The sequence below is a fragment of the Mus musculus genome, chromosome 6 (assembly GCF_000001635.26).
Source record: "Mus musculus strain C57BL/6J chromosome 6, GRCm38.p6 C57BL/6J".
NCBI classification, from domain to species: domain Eukaryota; kingdom Metazoa; phylum Chordata; class Mammalia; order Rodentia; family Muridae; genus Mus; species Mus musculus.
The window spans coordinates 51,121,035-51,139,955 of record NC_000072.6 but is presented as its reverse complement, the minus strand read 5'-3'; the positions used below and the strand labels follow the sequence as shown (position 1 = coordinate 51,139,955).

Genomic DNA, 18,921 nt, shown 5'->3' with positions numbered 1-18,921 from the left:
ATTGTTTGCTGGCTTTTGCCATCCCACCCAAACATGGAACTTTCTCTTCCTTTGGGAAATGGTGGTTCCTGGTGGCCCATATGAAATCTGAAATGTTCTTTTACAGTGAGTCATGTATTTCAAAGTGGGAACACAAATATGGTTTCCTGTCTTGTTCTTGAAGTCTACACACTAGGCTGGCTTACATCTGTTTGGATGGAGATAGGGAGGATGTAAGGGAAGGAAAATCTCATCCGCGATCTCCCTGATGTCTAATGGCAAGCCACGCCAGGGTGAATGCGGAGCCTAGAGTAAAGGGAGGAGGTCTGGTCAGCTAGGCTGGGCTGCACCCTTTCCGTGCGCAGGCTCTGTGTGTGCAGGCAGATGCACTCTCCAGGAGCAGCTGCTCTCCACGGCAAAGTATGGACAATACTGTTTACCTTTGGGGAAGATGCTGAGGATAAAGAAAAGTCCTTGTAGAGTGGTCTGGAATGTCTTTGTAGAGTGGTCTGGAATGTCATCACACCATCTAGTACAGAGTGGTCCAGTAAGACACAAGAAGCAAACGACAGGGCCTCGAATGAAAGGGAAAAATAACTGCTTTAGCACATTTGGTATTTTGTCACAAGGCACTCATAACTCCAAATACATTAAGTGCGCGCTCTCTCTCTCTGCATATATATACGTCTGTATCTATATTTGTCTATTTATCTATCATCTGTCTATCTATCTATCTATCTATCTATCTATCTATCTATCTATCTATCTATCTACCTACCTACCTACCTACCTACCTATCTATCTATCTATCTATCTATCTATCTATCTATCTATCTATCTATCTATCTATCTATCTATCTATCTATGTGTTTTAGTTAGGGTTTTAATGCTGGGAACAGTCACCATGACCAAGGCAATTCTTATAAGGACAAAATTTAATTGGGTCTAGATTATAGGTTCAGAAGTTCAGTCCATCATTATTAAGGCAAGAACATGGCGGAAACATGGCAGCATCCAGGCAGACATGGTGCAGGAGGAGCTGAGAGTACACATCTTCATCTGAAGGCTGCTAGGAGAAGACTGACTTCCAGGCAGCTAGGAGGAAGGTCTTAAAGCCCACACACACAGTGAAACACTTCCTCCAACAAGGCCACACTTACTCTAAAAGGCCACACCTTCTAATATGCCACTTCCTGGGCCAAGAATATTCAAACCACCACAATATGCATATATGTGTATATATATGCACACACACACACACAAGCATATATGTGCATATATATACACACCAAGGAATAATTTATCAGTTACTCCTCTTCTTTCTAAAGAAATTACTTATTGTTAAAATTTATTTGTGTGTGTGTGAGAGAGCCTGCTTGAGTATGTGTACCATTTGTGTGCTGGAGTCCATGGAGGTCACAACGGGGCATCAGATCCTCTGGAACCGGAGTTACAGACAGTTGTAACTGAGTTGACTCATTGTGTGGGTTCCAGGAACCTAATCAAACCTGGGACCTCTGGAAGGGAAACATATGCTCTTAAGCACTGAGCCATCTCTCCAGCCCTCCTTCTTCATTGACACAGTGTCTTGCTCAGCCTGGCCTTGAATGTAGGATATTAACCTGAGCTAATCTCAAATCTGAGTCCTCCTGACTCGGTCTAGCAAATCTCAGTCTTGCTGAACTTATTGGCATGTTTCACTACTCTCAGTAGATTTGCTTCAGCGGTATCTTAATGCTTTTTACTTTTATGGGGCATGCTTTGCCTACATATATGTCTGCACCATCTATGTGTAGTGCCTACAGAGCCCAGAAGAGTGTCTTATATCACTGAGACAGGAGTTGTGAGCCTTTATATGGAGGCTAGGAATTGAACCCTGATCCTCTTGAAGAGCAGCTAATGCTCTTAGCTGCTGAGCCATCTCTTAAGCCCTAAGTAGTGGTCCTTTCTTAATATATATAAACCATATTGCCAGTGACAGGTAAAGTACATTAGTTATGGAAATCTCAACAGTACTGTTGAGGTAAAATTAATCTACTATGCTGCATATTTGAAGTGCCCAACTTGACACATTTTGACATCTCTACTATCATTACTTTCAAAATCATGAACACACTCAGAAATTCCTCACATCCCCTCAGTCCCCTTTGCTAGCACACTTTGTTGTCTACCTGTTGTCACTGCCTTCTCCTTAAGCCACCTCACACAGGCAGTAATGTGGCTTCGCTTGCTTCCTATGCAGTTCCATAGGAATGAACTCACCTCAGAGGGTTTCGACTGACTGACACATTGCCACCAACAGATGAACAGCAGAAAGATTCTCACAGGTGTTGAGGTACAGATGTCCAAGGTCAAAGTGCCAGTAGAGTAGACTTGTCTCTGAAGGCTTTGAGGCTGCCATCTTGGGCAACTCTTCTGCTTACACACTCAGAAAGACGGATGGCTCTCTACCCACTGATCCTCTTAGGGTACCACCATAGGTGCTCCACCCTCTTGCATCTTTAAAATCCAAGTCCCTCCCAAAAGCCACACCTTCAAATACCATCATGCTGATATTCCAATTTGTGTACTGGAGAGTGGAGTTAGTGGGTGGAGACACTGTGTTCAGTCAATACACAAGCCATATATTTCTTAGGAAATGTACTTTTTGTTTGTTTTGATTTAGTCTCCCTGCAGCAATGTCATCAATTTGAGATTGAGAATTTTTCATGCTTTTATACACAGTCAGTGCTTTTCTATTGTTGAGGATGGCTCCATTGTGTGATATACCACAGTTTGTGTACCCATCTAGCTACTCAGGGGTACATGTGCTGTTTCTGATAAATGGCTTTTAAAGTTACATCCATTTATTTGATTTGCATGTGAGTTTGTGAACGGTATTCATGTGGGTGGGCATATGCATGGTGTGTGTGTGTGTGTGTGTGTGTGTGTGTGTGTGTGTGTGTGTGTGTGTGCTCATGTCAGAGGACAATGTGCCACAGTTGTTTCTGTCCTTCCACTGCTCGGTTGGTCCCAGGGACTGAACTCAGGTCGTCAGGCTTAGTAGCAAGAGCCCTTACTTTCGGACACATCTTGTCAGTCCTGTTATTTGGCTTTTTACAAATAAAACTTTCATGAACATTTGTGTGCAAGCTTAAGTTTGCTTTCTTTGCTATTGGGAAAATAACTAAGACTTCTGTGGATTACATTTTCATTGCAATATCCAAGGTATTTACATCTAGTGCATGGTTATAACAGGCTTGCTTTCTAAAAAGGGAGTTTACGATCTGAGACTGTAGCTTACATATGGTCTGAATTATGGATAGAACATCATCGTTCTTAGTTTAAAACAAATGCCAGGGCCATTTGGTGAAAAGACCCTTGCTTTCTCATTAAATTATTTTTTCACCTTTATCAAAATAGAGTCTACGTGTGTGGATCTCTTCTGAGTTCCCTTTTCATCCCCACTAATCTACTTGCCCCATGCGACAGGACCATGCTGGCCTCTGTTACTGTTACTCCAGCTTTAGAATAAGTCTTCGGCTCGTACAGTAGTTATTTTCCAACTTCATCCTTTTTCAAAACTGCTCAGAATATCCTGGGTCATTTGCATTTTCAAGTAAATTGTGTCATCAGCCTGTTAGCTTCTGTCTTTTGTATTTGTATTTTTTGGTTACATCAGATCCTCTCTGTCTTTTGTATTTGTATTTCTTGGTTACAGGCATCACTATGCAGCCCGGGCTGTCCTGGAAAATTTGTTCCTCCTGCTTCTGCTTCTTGAGTGCTAGAATACAGGAATATGCCATCACACCCAGATTTTAGTTTGTTGTTTTCAAAAACTGAAAACAAAACAAAACACAAAAAAGGGTGGCAGCAATCTCGAGGGACCACACCCAGTTCATTTCATCATTGGGATGAAGTGACATCATCATGAGGCCTAGTTACTGGTTCTGTGAGGAGTACGACCTTGCAGTTTCCCTCAGCACTCTTTTATGGTTTTTAGGCCATATAGGCACACCATATATATTGCTATTTCTGATTGTTTTGATGCTATTGTAAATGGTATTGTTTTAAAGTTTTATCTTTCAATTAGTATTAGGACAGATTGATAGAAAGGCAGTCGGAATAATTGGCCTTTTTGTCTTGATCCTACAGCCTCAACACACTCATGCATTAGCTCTGCTAGCTTTTTGCATTGATTCTGAATTTTAATATGGACTTTCATGCTGTGGGCAAAAAGAAAAAAACATTTCTCCTTCCTTCCTGCCTGTACACATCTTGATTGTCTTTTTGCTTAGCGATTAGAGCCTCTCACACGGCACTGGCTGGAAACAGTGGAAGAAGGATGTATTGTATCGCTCACAGTCTTGGGGAAGCATCAGCCTTTCTCTATGAAGTCTGATGTTAAGTCCGTCACTGATGCTCTTTATTAGGTTGGGGAAGCTCCCCGTGTATTCCAAGATACCGGAGGGACTTTTCTTTCATATAAACCAGGAATGGATGTGAGATTGTATCAAGCACTTTCTCAGCCTCAATGGAGATGCCCATTTCATTTTTCTTCCTTTGTTACTATGGTAACTTTCATTAATCTTCAAATGTTAAACCCATTTTTTTTCACTGTTAGGATAGACTTTATTGGTCATGATGTATTTATATAATTTCATATTTTATATGGCCATTATAAATCTTGTTAGGTTTCATGTCCAAAGGATTATTATCGTTTTTATATCTGTGTTTATGAGAGACATTTGCAGATAATTTTTTTGTAATATCTTTGGTTTTGGTGTTGCTATAGTAGAGCCCTCTTACAATGATTTGGAAGAATTCTATCCTTTTCAAATTTCTGGTAGACGTTGTTTAGATGGATATTATTTCCTACTTAAATATTTAGTAGAATACATCTGTGAAGCCGTATGTCCTGGAGTTTTCTTTGTGATAAGGATTTAACTACAGATTGAAATGTTGTAGGTGGAAGAATGCTACCATGCCACGTGCTTCTTTCAGATAACTCAATAGCTTTTGGCATCCCAGGGAATCTTGAATTCATAACAATCTCCCTGTCTCAGCCTCCTGAGTGTTGGACTTCCAGGCTTATGCTATCACTCTGGGCTATAATTATTGGTAGTATCTTTCAAGAAATGATCCATATATTAAGAGCCTCAACATAAGGCCTGACACCCTGAATCTGATAGAAGAGAAAGTAAGAAACATGCTTGAACTCACTGGCACGAAGAACTAAAAAAAAACCAAACAAATAGAACTCCAGTAGCACAGATCAACAATTAATCCACGGGATCTCATGAAGACGCTTTTATATGACAGAGGACATCATCGTTTGAGCAAAGCATCAGCTTACAGACAAAGTCTTTACCAGTTGTCCCGGCATGTGTTTTGTTAGCTTGAGACAAGCTAGAACCATTTAAAAAGAGGAAATCTCACTTGAGAAAATGATTCTACTAGACTGGCCTGTGACTAAGTTGTAGGTCGTTGTCTTGATCAATGATTGACATGGAAGGACCCCACCCACTGTGCACCATGCCTAGGCAGGTGGTTCTGGGTAGTAAAAGAAAGGAGGCTGAGCCAGGCATGGTGATGGACACCTTTGATTCTAGGACTTGGGAGGTGAATATAAGTGGGTCTCTAGCACTTCCAGGCCAGGCTGGCCTACAAAGAAACTTCTAGGATTGTAGGATTGATAGTGAGACCTCATCTAAAAAGAAAAATTCAAGTTAATTAAAAAAAAAGCATGCATGTAAGCAAGTCAAACAGGCTATAAGAGCAAGCTATTGAGCAGCACCCCTCTATGGCCTACATAGAAACCCCTCCTCCACGTTTCTGCCCTGTGGAGTCATTGGCATAATTTCCTTAGATAATGGACTGTGATGTGGAATTGTAAGCTGAAACATATTACTCCTGAAAGTTGTTTTTGGTCATGATGTTTCAGCCCAGCAGCCTAAACCCTAACTAAGACATCAAGGATACACCTAATAGAGAGTGAGTGTCTAGAATATGCAAAGATCTTTAAAAAAAAAAACCCCGAATATCAAGAAAACAGATAACTCAATTAAAACTGGGGTACCAAACTGAACAGAAAGTTCTCAAAAGATGAAACACAACTGACTGAGAAACACTTTTAAAAGTGTTCAACAACGTCAGCCATCTGGGAAATACAAATTAAAACTACTTTGAGATTTCATTTGAGTAGTCAGAACGGCCAACATCAATACAACAAATGACAGCAGATGCTAGTGACGATGCAGGGAATGAGGAGCATTTGCCAATTCCTAGAGGGAGTGCAAACGTGTACAGCCACCATGGAAATCAGCATGAAGGCTCCTCTGGATGCCCAGCAACTGATGAGTGCATAGTGAAATGATGGTCTATTTACGCAATGGGTGTTATTCAGCTGTTAAGAAAATGAAATTATGAGACTTACAAGTAAATGGGCGGAGCAAGAAGCAATCACCCTGAACGATGAGGTAATGCACACCTAGGAAGGTAGCATTGTGTGTTTTCTCTTATTTGTGGTTGGTGACTTTTAAGCCTTTAGGTAGATGTGCTCATTTAGAATACCCAGAGGGGTTAGGCAGCTTGTTGGTGATCAGGGGAGAGGAGGGAATTTTTCAAGGAAGTGGGATAGAATATAGTCTTATAAAGGGAAAATGGGGAAACTACAACAGTAGCTTCAATGCGAAGAAGGACGTGAGGACATGGTAAAGGAGATAATATGGGGAGGGATAAATAATACCTTTTTGAAAAGCCATATGGAAACCTACTACTCTAATAGATTCTTAGAATATGTAAAGGGATTTAAATGGAGTTACTATATAATGGAGGAGACATCACCTCATCTAGACATCATATACTACCAATTAAAACCCCAGTACCTGGAACGGATCACCTCTCTGAATCATTGGCCAAAGGGGTCCCATAGATCCCCATTCTAGACAACATAGGTGATTGAAAGTGCTGTTGGCTACCCCTCCCCACCCCCGAAACCTGACAATAAGGCTCTATTGCTGAAGGCATGACTTACTTGTGTCATTGAACATGGAGGAAGTGAGCTAGTACAGGGCTAGAAGCCTTCTATTGATCAGCCTTCATAGGCTGAAAGGTGCTCTACACACACTGCCAAAGAAGAATAGTCATCAATTTCACCCAGTTACAAACCCTGCACCCCCAAACAGTGACCTGCCTGCAATATATACTGGTGCCATAGAGGCAGAAATATTAGGATAGCAACTAGTGACTTTTGGGGTTGAAATTAAGGCCTACTCCATGAAACCCACTCCTGACACTGTTAATGAGGCAAGAGCATGAGGACTAGCTAAGTCAAGTGTCCTGGGGGAAACCCAGTACTGTTGTTCTGCTAAAGGAACATAGCAATCAAATGACCCCTAATGACATACTGCTATACCCATAGATCAGTGCATAGCTCAACCTTCATCAGGGGAGCTTCTTGCAGTAGGTGGTTATTAGCACAGGGACCCACAACTGGACAGTGTACAGACAGTGAGAGAGCTTAGATCACTCTGTCCTAAATGAGATGTCTTTATCAAATCATTCTCCTCAAAGCTCAGAGATCTATGTAGGAGAGGAGGCAGAAGGCTTTTCAGAAGGACTCTAGGGAAACAGCATTTTCCAAACACAACAGGACTGATGTATATATGAACACATAGCATTAGTGGCAGCATGCAGAGGGGTCTGTACACATTCAATCCAGTTAAAAATCCTAGCACAGAAAGCAAAGTCGACTTAAGGTCTCATCCCTAACCAAGGAGCTATTTGCAGCTGATATCTGCTGGAAGATGGAAAACAAGCTTTCTTCAGTGAAGTGACATTGAACGTATCAACCACACATCAAGGCAGGCCCCATGTTCAGGAATGGCTGACTAATACAAAATGGATTGCATTGTGTGTGTGTGTGTGTGTGTGTGTGTGTGTGTGTGTGTGTGTGTGTGTGTGTGCGCACGCGCGCGTGTATACCTCTTTGGGTTAGGTTTAGAGGTTTTGTTATTTTTTGTCTTTCTTTGTTTTTGTTTTTGAGAGAGAGATTAAGACCGTGACATTGGTGGGTAGGGATTTGGGAGGATCTGGGAGGACTTGGGGAAAGGGAAAGAGTATTTGATCAAAATATATTGTATGAAAACTTTAAAAGCCAATAAAAATGAAATAGAAATACCGAGCAGTAAACAACAAAAGTAATGTAGGATGTTTAACTTATTGGCTTAAATTTGTTTATAATAATTTGTTTTATTTCATATGCTTTCCGTATCTGTAGAATCTGAAGCGAGGCCACAGCTCTCATTTATTACATTGTTAAGATGCCTTTCCTCTGTTTTACTGAATCAGTCTGGCTGAGAGTTTATTAACTTTTTAATCTTCTGAAGGAACAAACTTCTGGTCTCCTGCATTTCCTCTTTGTCTCTCTCCTATTTCATTGGTCTTTGCTCTGAACTTGATTTCCTTCTGCTTATTTTCAGTTTAATTCACTTTTCTTTTTCCTAGAGTCTTGTGGAAATGAGAAAAGGATTTTGGTAATTGACTTGAGACCTTTATAGATTTCTCATGTAACTTAATGCAACTTAGCTGCATCCCGGAATCCTAACAGACTGTAGTGCCAGTTTTATTCAATTCAAACCTACTTTAAAATTTCCTTTTGAACTTTTCTTTGACTTATAGACTATTTAAAAGTATATTGCTTAGTTTGTAAATATTTCTAGGTATTTCAGGATCTTTCTGTTACTGATTTCTAGTTTTGTTTCATTGTGGCCAAATAATATACTATATAAATAGGAATAGGGGTGGAAAGATTGCTCAGTGGTTAAGAACATACAACACTCTTGTAGAGGACCTGAGTCTGGCTCCCAGAGCCCACAGTGAGTGGGCTAGTGTGCACAGGTATACCTACCTACCCACCTACACACACACACACACACACACACACACACACACACACACACACACACACACACACTTTTTCTCTCTCAATAACTAACTAACTAACTAAACAAACAAACAAACAAACACAGAAATAAAACTTAAAAATAGAATTGATTTAATTAATTAAAACTTGTATCTTGGTAAATGTTTTTTAATGCATTGGAGAGAAGGTGAAGATTCTGTAGTTGTTTGGGGAATTCTATAAGTTTCAGTGAGGTCAAATTGGTTGGCAATATTTATATTAACCAAGAACTCTACCCTCGAGGCTTCCTGCCTACCTCTGTCACTCAGAGAGCTATAGGACTCTCTGGCTATGGCTGCAGATAAGTTTGCCTTGGGTCTTCTGAACTATGAAAAGGTTTACCTTTCCAGTTTTGTATTTTTGGTTGGGTTGAGCTGAGCCACTGCTCCAGCCCTTTTCCAGTTTTAAAATGCTACAATTTTTTCATAACTGCTTTGTAATTTTCAATGAATAAGTCTTGCATATTTTAGTTCAAGTCTATCCCTAAGTTTTTCTTCCTTTGGCTGATATTGAAACAGATGAATGGGCTGCTCTTTGAGGGTATTGTAAGGGATGCACAAAGCTAGGTGCTCTTAGACATTCCATCTTGTTTTGTTTTCAATTTGGATTTCCTTGAACTCTCATGGCCTGATGCAAATATTCTTGAAAAGAAGATTTTTCCCTTTCTTGGAAAATGTTGGACCCTCTCATGTTCACTAAGAGATGTCGCTAGTTTGCAACCTATTAGATTTCTTTTTTGATATTGCTCTTCAATATTTTATAAAATAGCTTATTGATAGTTTTAAACTTTATTTCCATGGTATTGAAAATCTTTTTTATGTGAATTTCAGACATTTTCAGGTAAGTCAAAGATGTGTCTCTATTTTTTAAACTCACTGTTGGGAAGGTCCAAAGGACAAATGGCCACATTGTCACCCCCTAAAGGATAGGGCAGACCCAAGCTCATTAATTAGTTGTTTAACTCAATACATAGTTAATTTTCCATGCAAAATTCTTACACATTAAGATTTGTCTAGAATGTTCTTAAAATGTCTATATCATATCCTAAAACAATAGTCAGACCTCCAGAAGGAAGGGAGAGCTTTGCCCGGTATGGACAGTGTTGTCCTTTACTGGGGTAAGAGCACGGACAGTTAAAAATAGAAACGGAACCGCATTTTGTGGTGATGGTGATTTCATAAACAGGATGCATATCGGCCCTCTCGCGGCCCCAGGTCAGGAACTTCAGCTGGAAGGACTTTCACTTTCTGTTACCACAGGATCCATGCACGGTGTCCCGTTCAGACACCATGTGCACTCTTTTCTCTCAATAAAAAAAATTAATTGAAAGATTATTGTACTTAGATGTCATTTATCCTTTTGGAGCAAACAGACGCAGAAACCTCAGTACTGTGATCATGCGGCTTCGGACTACGCCGGGCTTTGGGGCAAAGGCCAGGAGGGTGTATCTGGAGAAGAGATGTCAGCAGGTTTTTTTTTTTTTCCTTTTGGCGGGGATTTAATTGGAAAGAGTATGGTGGTTCAGCTGAGAGAAAGGATCAAAATGAAACAAGCTGGTGTTTTCCTCCTTGTCCCTTAATGGACCATAATCCCGCTCATAAAACCCTACCACTTAAACTTTGGCAGTCTTACTTTCCCAGGAAGCTTTATTACTAAGTATTAGGCTTGAGTCAAGACATCGCTTCTCCAAAGTAGGTTTGCGCCCAGGCAGTCGCTGAACGAGAATGCGCTTGTGGGTGAGTCGGGGATCCCTGGCAGCCCCGCAGTAAGCTATAAGTGGCCTTCCGAGACCTTGGGAAATTTCTCTGGGTGGAGAAACTATGCTTCAGCCCACTCCATACAAACCAAGGATGTACAGAGAGGTGTGGTGAATTCTGAGTGACGAGCCGATACCCATTGACACCCATCATGGGAACTTCGTTTCTCTTTGAGTTCGGTGTACTCTGGATACCTCACACCTTTAATCCCAGCACTCGGGAGGCAGAGGCAGGCGGATTTCTGAGTTCGAGGCCAGCCTGGTTTACAAAGTGAGCTCCAGGACAGCCAGGGCTATACAGAGAAACCCTGTCTCGAAAAACCAAAAAAAAAAAAAAAAAAAAAAAGAAGGGACAGAACCTGCAGGTCTACTGGGAATGGAGTTCCTCACCCTAGATCACTCACACTCTCTGCTACATTTGTTTACCAGCATGCCAGTCAGATTAATATTGACCATTCCCCCCTTCCCCCCCCCCACACACCCTTTGGATTTTTTGAGACAGAGTCTCTACAACCCTAGCTGTCTTGGAACTACTATAGAGATCAGGCTGGCTTTGAACTCACAGAGATCCAACTGCTTCGTCATCACATCTGGCTAACACTGGCTATTCTTGATCTTGTTTTTTTTTTTTTAGCCCCAGACAGTTTACAGACAGAGCAATTCCATCCATTTTGAGCAGGCTCTTGAAGTTCTGCGTGCACCCTACCCCTCTTCATTATAGTAAGAAGTGGGGTTTTATGTAGCCCAAAGCCATTCTGACTTTCCATGAAGCCCTCATGTCAAGCAAGGGCCTGCTCCCGGGACTATCGGGGGGAGGAGGTAAGGTATATGTCTATGATTCTAACAGAGAATGATTCATCAAAGTAAACTCCTTTCAAAGTACAACAGACTTCAGATCAATCTGGAATTTAAAAAGAAAAATGGGAGATGAAGTGTTTTCACTTAAAAAAAGATGAAGTCTTACTTTCTAAATACATGACGGAATCCCTTAAATTTCTGTTGTCTTGCTTGCACCAGAGCACTTTGCAGACCCTCCAGAGGACAGTTGACTGGTTTTCCCACACCCACACCGCAGCAGCAGAGCTGGTTTTGTGACGGTTCATGGGATGAAGCTATACTCTTTTCTGTATCTGGAATTAAGGAGGGGATACTATGTAGGCAGCAGGCAATTATTCTGGTTGGATGAGGGCCAGGTCAGCTAGGATTTAGTTATTCCTTTTGTACAACTTAACCATCTGATCCCTAATGATCTCATGTCCAGGCTGGCGTTAATTTACACCTCATCCCAGGAAGGCACCTCTGAGATGGGGTGCCATTAATGCCGTGTTTCTTGGCTCCAGGGAAGCAGCATCGATGCTAAGTGGATCTTGGAACTGCTTCTCAGAGGAAAGTGTATTCCAAAATAAGGGCAGGAGTTCACCGAAAGGCCATCGTAATGGAAGCCAGTAAGAGCCAGCGGGGCCGGTCCAGACATTGGGCTGCATTGAAGATGCTTCTTTATTCACCAAAGGCTGTGGATGGCTCACCCAGCACCAAGCCCAGTGCTAGCAGCATCATGATGTCAGGTCAGTCGGCCTTCCATTACTGTGAAAAAGTACCCCAGAGGATCTACTCAGAGAAGGAAAGGTTTATTTGGGTTCCTGGATACTTGGTTCTATTTGGGCTATTGGTGTGGCAGAATGTCACTCATAACTCAGGGACATGGGTGTTTAGAGAAATGGATCATAATATACACACAAATATTCCAAAACCTGAAAAAAAACCCACCCAAAAACCAACAATCAAGAAAACAAAACAACAAAAACAAAATATAAAACTCCAATCCCAAACATCCTAGGTTTGCTATGTAAGGAGTACTCAGGTTGTGTGATATTTTTAAAAAGCTACGAAAGCAGTTTATTCTCTCTAAGTCCTTTCTGTATGCAGATTCTGCTCTCGGCTTTTGCACACAAACTGAGGAAAGGCACCAGTCCTCCTAGGTCCTCTATGCAGACGGCTGTCAATCATTTCCACTTCAGGGAAACAGTACAGAGAGGAAGTCACTTCTCTTCCCAGGGCTGTCTCGAGAGCAGGGCACAGTCTCCACCTGAGCCTGGAACAAAGCAACCAGGTGGGTTCCAGCTTGATCTTCCCAAGTTCTATGACTCAAGTGTGTGGTGACTTCAGCAGAAGGGTCTTACAAAGCAAAGAATGGCATAAAAGTTAGAACAATATGAACCGTGCAAAAGAACCAGCATAAGCTATATACCACCTTGTAAAATGATGACATTGTTTTTAATGATAAAGAAACATTTCCGGTAGTTTTTTTCAAGACAGGGTTCTTTGTGTAGTTCAGCTGTCCCGGAACTAGCTCTGTAGACCAGGCTGGCCTTGAACTCACAGAGATCTGCCTGCCTCTGCTTACCAAGTGCTGTGATTAAAGGCTTGCACCACCAGCACCTGGCTAAGAAACGTCTTTTAAAAAAAATATTAAGTCATTCATAAAATGGCCAGATTATTTTAAAATCCTCTCTTTTTGACCCATTGTACTTTATCCTTTTGTTACTAATGACAAAAAAATAAAGGTAATTAACTATAATTGAGGAAATTTCATTTCAATAGAGCTGTTAAAAATCATTCCAGCCAGGACAAATTTCATTAGAGTTAATGAATAGTTGAACAGAACTTTTTCTTTTTTTTTGAAATAGCATCTTGTAACCTGGTCCAGGCTAGCCTTGAAATTGCTCCATAGCTTGAGCTGCTCTTCAATTTACATGATCCTTTTGCCCCAGCCTCCTGAGGTAACACTGAAGCACAAGAAAAGAAACTAGGGTTTTTGTTTTTCTGTTTTTTTTTTTTAAACACATTAGTAAACTTGAAAAATCAGGCATAATGCAATGAAGTGGGCATTTAGGGAAATTAGTTTTGGGGCAGTTAATGTTTAGCAGACTGATCGTTAGTTTATGAGCTGATGGTCTGTTACTACTTAGTGCCAACTCACTCACCAGGATGACAGGGTACACCCTATAGTCTTGTGCCTATAGTCTGCGGCAGGGCAAATTGCCTTTAAGTGCATTGGTCTCTCAGGAGCAACCCAGGGACCTGCCTGGGTCACGTGACAGAGACGCTCAATGAGTCTCCACAAGACAGCTTGGTGGCTACAATGCTTATGAGTGAGCATGTTTAGCATGCAAACCCAATTCCGACTCCAGGTTTTATGGTCTTTCCTCTGTCTCCTTCCACCTCATCAGAATATCAGCATGCGAGCATTAACATTCCTGTAAATATTTTTATGGAAACAGCTATCAAGTCTGAGCTCTGAAGTCTTGTAAGGGCTTCCTGGGCTGCTTTAGTAGAATCATATTTATGTACTTCATTCCTCACAAACTTCATGTGAGGAAGGCTGAAGAAAAAAAAAAAACTACTCCACCCCCGAGACCCCAAAGCAACCAACCTGCCCTTTGTCCCCATGTGTAACAGGTGCTGTTAAATGACTGTAGACTCACAGTTGATAAAAAGGAACATAGAAGGCTTCAACGACAACACCCACCTCCGAAAAGTAACAGCCCAGACAGAAAGCCATTGAAGAGAACTCTTGAGAATTGTGATAAAAATCCTGCAGTGTAACTCTCCATTATTGATGGCTTCTGGTAGGGGTGTGAATGGGGAAGGACTCAGTTTTCTTTAAGGGGCTGGCCCTTGGGAATTTGACCATGCTCCATTGAGAGTATATAGGCAACACAAAGTGGCCATTTTTCTTCTTTTTTCTTTTGAGGGGGGTCACAAAGGTGAGGAGGGTGAACTTGGGAGGACTGGGAATGAGTGTGATCAGGGTGCATGATGTGAAATTCCCAAATAATCAATAACCAATGAAAATATCCTGACACCGTAATACAGGAATCGAGAGATGGGCTGGGCCATACCATTCCGCTCCATCCAGCCTTACAAATCTTATGTCCACTTGATATGGGGAGATATCTATCCACTATTTGTCAGACAGATGACTTGAGCATACTGCACCCCACGGGAATGGCTGCCATAGTCCCTGCTCTTTCAGACCCACCACCCTCTGTAGACTTTGCTACTCTTTCCTATAAGTTCATTCTGTCCTTTTCCAAGACTATCCCTCCAGTGTGCTCAGGCCAGATCCTCACATAGCAGAGGCTTGGCTGTGCTGTGAGGGCACAAGTCAACAAACTTGGTTGGATCTGCACAGTCCACAGATAGCGGCCAGTAGACACAGTTGACAGAGAATTTCACCGGGGCACAAGGTAAGGGCCAAAACCGTTTCTACTGAGTATCTCATCCCAGGAAATGGGGGGCTCTGACCTCACTCTGTGGTGAGGACACCGATGAAGGACTGCTGTAAGCTCGGTCCTCTCCTGGGCATTCTCCATCTCACGCCCACTCCACACGCTCAGCTGTAGGTCTCTCCTTTCCCTCCCCATAAAACTTTTAATAAAAGATGACGTTCTTAAAACAAAGGCTATTTTCTTCAAAATCCTTTTTGGTGGCCATCTAATAGTTTTTTTTTAAATATATAATAAAAACAGGCTGTTAACACTAGAGACGTTCTTTAGGCAGGACTTGCACTTAGTGGGCACCCTGGGGACTCACCCAGACTGCAGGGCTGTAGAGAGGTCTGTGGCTGGAAGCTGCTGTGCTCTGCAGCTGCGGAAATTTGTTTTTTAAACAGTTTTTATGGAGTTATAACAGGACTCAGCCCTGCGACCAAAGGCTAATGCATTCTGGTGAGATTTTAACTCCCCCTTTCCAACATCATCTTTGTCAAGGGTCAAGAGAATGTGTGAAGTATGGTGTCCTAGGCCAACATCTTTCTTTGACATTTTTTATCTTCAAAAGAGCAGAATTGCTCTTAATTGTATGTATTTTCTTTACATTACATGCATATATGGACAAGACTAGTTACCCTAAACTAGGCAATACATTTACCTGCACTAACTTGTTAATGTAGTCAGCCTGCAGCTGCCTGCAACAGACTGAATACATTGTTTTGCTTTTCAAGCTGTCATGATGGGCACAGCTCTATTTTAAAGCATTTTCACTTTCTAATTGATTTTAGCTTCACACTAATATTTTTTTTTTTAAAAAAGAAGGCTCTTATATTGTTCTACATAAAAGGTAAAGGAAAAAAAAGAAGGTTCTTGCTCAAAATAAAGTGTCAAGGAAAATGTCAAAGATTAAAATTTATCTTAAGGGGTTTGCAACCCTATAGGAAGAACAATATCAACCAACCAGAACTCCTGGAGCTCCTAGGGACTAAAACACCAACCAAGGAGTACACAGGGCTCCAGCTGCATATGTAGCAGAGGATGACCTTGTCATGCATCAATGGGAGGAGAGGTCCTTGGTCCTATGAAGGCTCGATAGATGCCCCAGTGTAGGGGAATCGAGGGTGGGGAGGTGGGAGTGGGTGGGTGGGTAGAGAAACACCCTTATAGAACTAGGGGGATGGGATAGGGGTTTTTTGGAAGGAAACTAGGTAAGGGGGTGACACTTGAAATGTAAATAGATTTAAACATAAATAAATAAAAAGAAAAAAATCTAAATTTATTCTTAACAGTCGAAAAAAAAACTCATCTTAAATCATCTTATCATCTTGCTTCTTTTACTCAAAGATAGCAAGTTATTTAGAAAGTTATGTTGCTAGCTCTCTCTCTCTCTCTCTCTCTCTCTCTCTCTCTCTCTCTCTCTGTGTGTGTGTGTGTGTGTGGTGTGTTTGTGTGTGTACTCTGTGTAGTTGTTTGGCCATGCATTATAATTTAAAATTAAAAAAGGAAGTATTATTTCTCTCTCTCTCTCTCTCTCTCTCTTTTTTTTTTGCATCGTGCAAGGTATATTTTGCAAAGAAATCTGGAAAACTATGTGTTTGCATTGAAAGTAGACAAACAGGCATGCCCAGCAAGCCTCCAAAGTACTAGTTCAACCCAAGGAAACAGTTGCTTTGAGGTTTGGGGAGGATAGAGGGGAGAGCAGAAGAATCTTTTAAAACAAGGAGCTGACTTAGGGGGAATGAACACGGCTCCTGTCAGGAGTCTTCACGATGACCCACAGGCAGCTGAGGAGCAGGGATGTGAAGGGTGTTGAAAGAGGAAATGACTGTGATGCAGATAAACGTGCTAAGAGCCAAGGCTGGAGCCATTAAAGGTCAAGGACAAGTGCTCTGGAAGTAATAGATGCACTGTGGGGGATTTGCACAGCTCAGCTACCGAGCACTAGCCACAGGCTTCAAGACAGCTTGGTCCAGGAAAACAGGAGAAAGAAACCTTGCCGCTTGTTAATGTCACCAAGAAATGCTGGAGCTGAGGGCACATTTGTCACATGATTGGGGCATCCTGTGCTATGGATGAAAGGTACAAAGAGGCCCTCTGGAGACTCCAAGCCTTGGGAGAGCCATTCTCAAGCCAAATAGCATCTCACACCACAGACAACCTTTTCCAATGCTGTCAGTCTAGGAAGGACCCTCATTTTCTAAAGCAGTAGCTGTCACTGAGTTTTTAGGATTGAACACATCTCCATTCTGAATTTCTCTACCCATCTGGCTTCTGGTTTATAAAGTGCTTTTAAAAGTATTATACACAATTTGAAGCCCCAAACCGGAGCAAGAGATTCAAGAAGCTCAGAGTGTCCACTACTACTCCTCGGCTTCACTAATATTTGCAGCCAGAGACAGACGGGTCTTTCTAAAGTAAAAGCATCCTGTAACCGTTTTTGACTCTTTGATTTGTTCAGCAAAGAGGCATAAAAGTGCAGTTTGTGTAAATCTTTGGGACATTTTGGCTGTTCAAAATTGTTATAAAGGAATAATGGGATTTGTTGAGGTGAATAGCCACCTCCTTATTCTTCTATTTTGTAGTGTAATTGTTTCCAAAACCTTCCACTTGCTTCAGTGGAGATGCTTTTTGCAACACACTGGACCAGGAATCTGCTAAGATTATGCAAACCGATAATTTCAGTTAAAGAGTGATTAAGTGTCCTTCCTTCCTTCCTTCCTTCCTTCCTTCCTTCCTCCTCCTCTTCCTCCTCCTTTTCCTCCTCTTCCTTCTCTCCTCAACACCCCCACCCCAGTCTTTTCCAAGTTGTTTTTAATGCTGTTGGGCGATTGGACACAGAGATTTCTGTGGTAAAGCGTGTTTAAAGAATTCAAAAAGAATAACTGTGTGGTTCATATTTTATGGTCAATCTGGTAAGAGAAAATGAAAGCCACTTGATTCCAGCATTAGTGTCAGTGACATCTTAATCTTGTAATTGTTCACTTTCCATGGAGCATGAGCGTGGGCTCAGGATCTCACTGCCAGGGTGTTAGGACCTGGCTGTGAGAGAAGACAGCTCGCCTCATTGCAGACTGTGTGTGACTTCTCTGGACAACTACACATGACCTTACTTACACTCTGGTGGCTTCTGCTGGGAACTTTCCTAACAGCCATTCTCTCGTCCCTGAGAGAATCCTAGTCCTGTCTGAGGTGGTAGTGTGCCTCACCTGACTACATGTCTCGGCTTCCTCAGGGGGAGGGCAGAATCTTGCTGGGGGTTTCCGGGAAAGATTTTTCTTTCCTAAGCCAATCATGGAAGCTCATGGAATTCCAGCACTGGGGAGGTGTAACAAGAACAGCAAGGGTTCAAGGCCAGCCACAGGAGTATAGCCAGTGGGAAACCCTGTTTCAAAATAATAAAATAAGAGAAATAAAATGCTTTTCTGGTAATAGGCTGATGTCAACTTCTTTTCATTTTTCTTTCTGACTGAGTGGCATTGGAAGCAGACGGCCATCCTCTGAGCATGCAGTGAGAAGTCTGTAAAGACAGAACAAGGGGGACAGGTAGGGACCGGAATCAGTCTGTGGAACTCCTCCCCAGCCCGGTCAGACACCTGAAGACTTCTCAGTGCGTTTGAGAAATACATCTTATTTACTTGATAGGTTTCTGTCACACGAATAGAAATGGAAGTACAATAGACCCATGCGCACTGTATTAGAACATCTGTTTTTTGTTTGTTTGTTTCCTCCAAAATCTTGGGTAACATCACTCTGTATGCCTTTTTTTTGAAAGTTATATTGTAAATTTTATTTTATGTATTTATCTTACTTATATGCCTGTTTTGTCTATATATGACTGTGTACTACACATTTGCCTAGTACCCTCAAAGGCTGTTAGATCTCCTAGGACTAGACTTACAGACAGTTGGGGGCCATCATGTGGATACTGGGAATCCAACCCTGGTCCTCTGAAGAGCAACTGATGCTTT

The 18,921-nt window shown here is 41.7% G+C and overlaps 1 long non-coding RNA gene across 3 annotated transcripts in view; it reads left to right on the top strand.

The window, feature by feature from the left end:
- The window catches only part of Gm32328, a 41,700-nt gene extending 26,491 nt beyond the window's left edge, over positions 1-15,209 (top strand). The window contains exons 1-4 of one of the 3 annotated variants that reach the window (XR_377664.2): positions 10,577-10,659; positions 12,020-12,244; positions 12,606-12,789; positions 14,139-15,209. This is a non-coding gene — a long non-coding RNA (predicted gene, 32328). Of the gene's footprint in view, positions 1-10,576; positions 10,660-12,019; positions 12,245-12,605; positions 12,790-14,138 lie in introns of those variants that run through there. The other 2 variants (XR_377663.2, XR_001785246.1) reach the window with 2 other exon arrangements.
- The last annotated feature ends 3,712 nt before the right edge of the window (positions 15,210-18,921 follow it).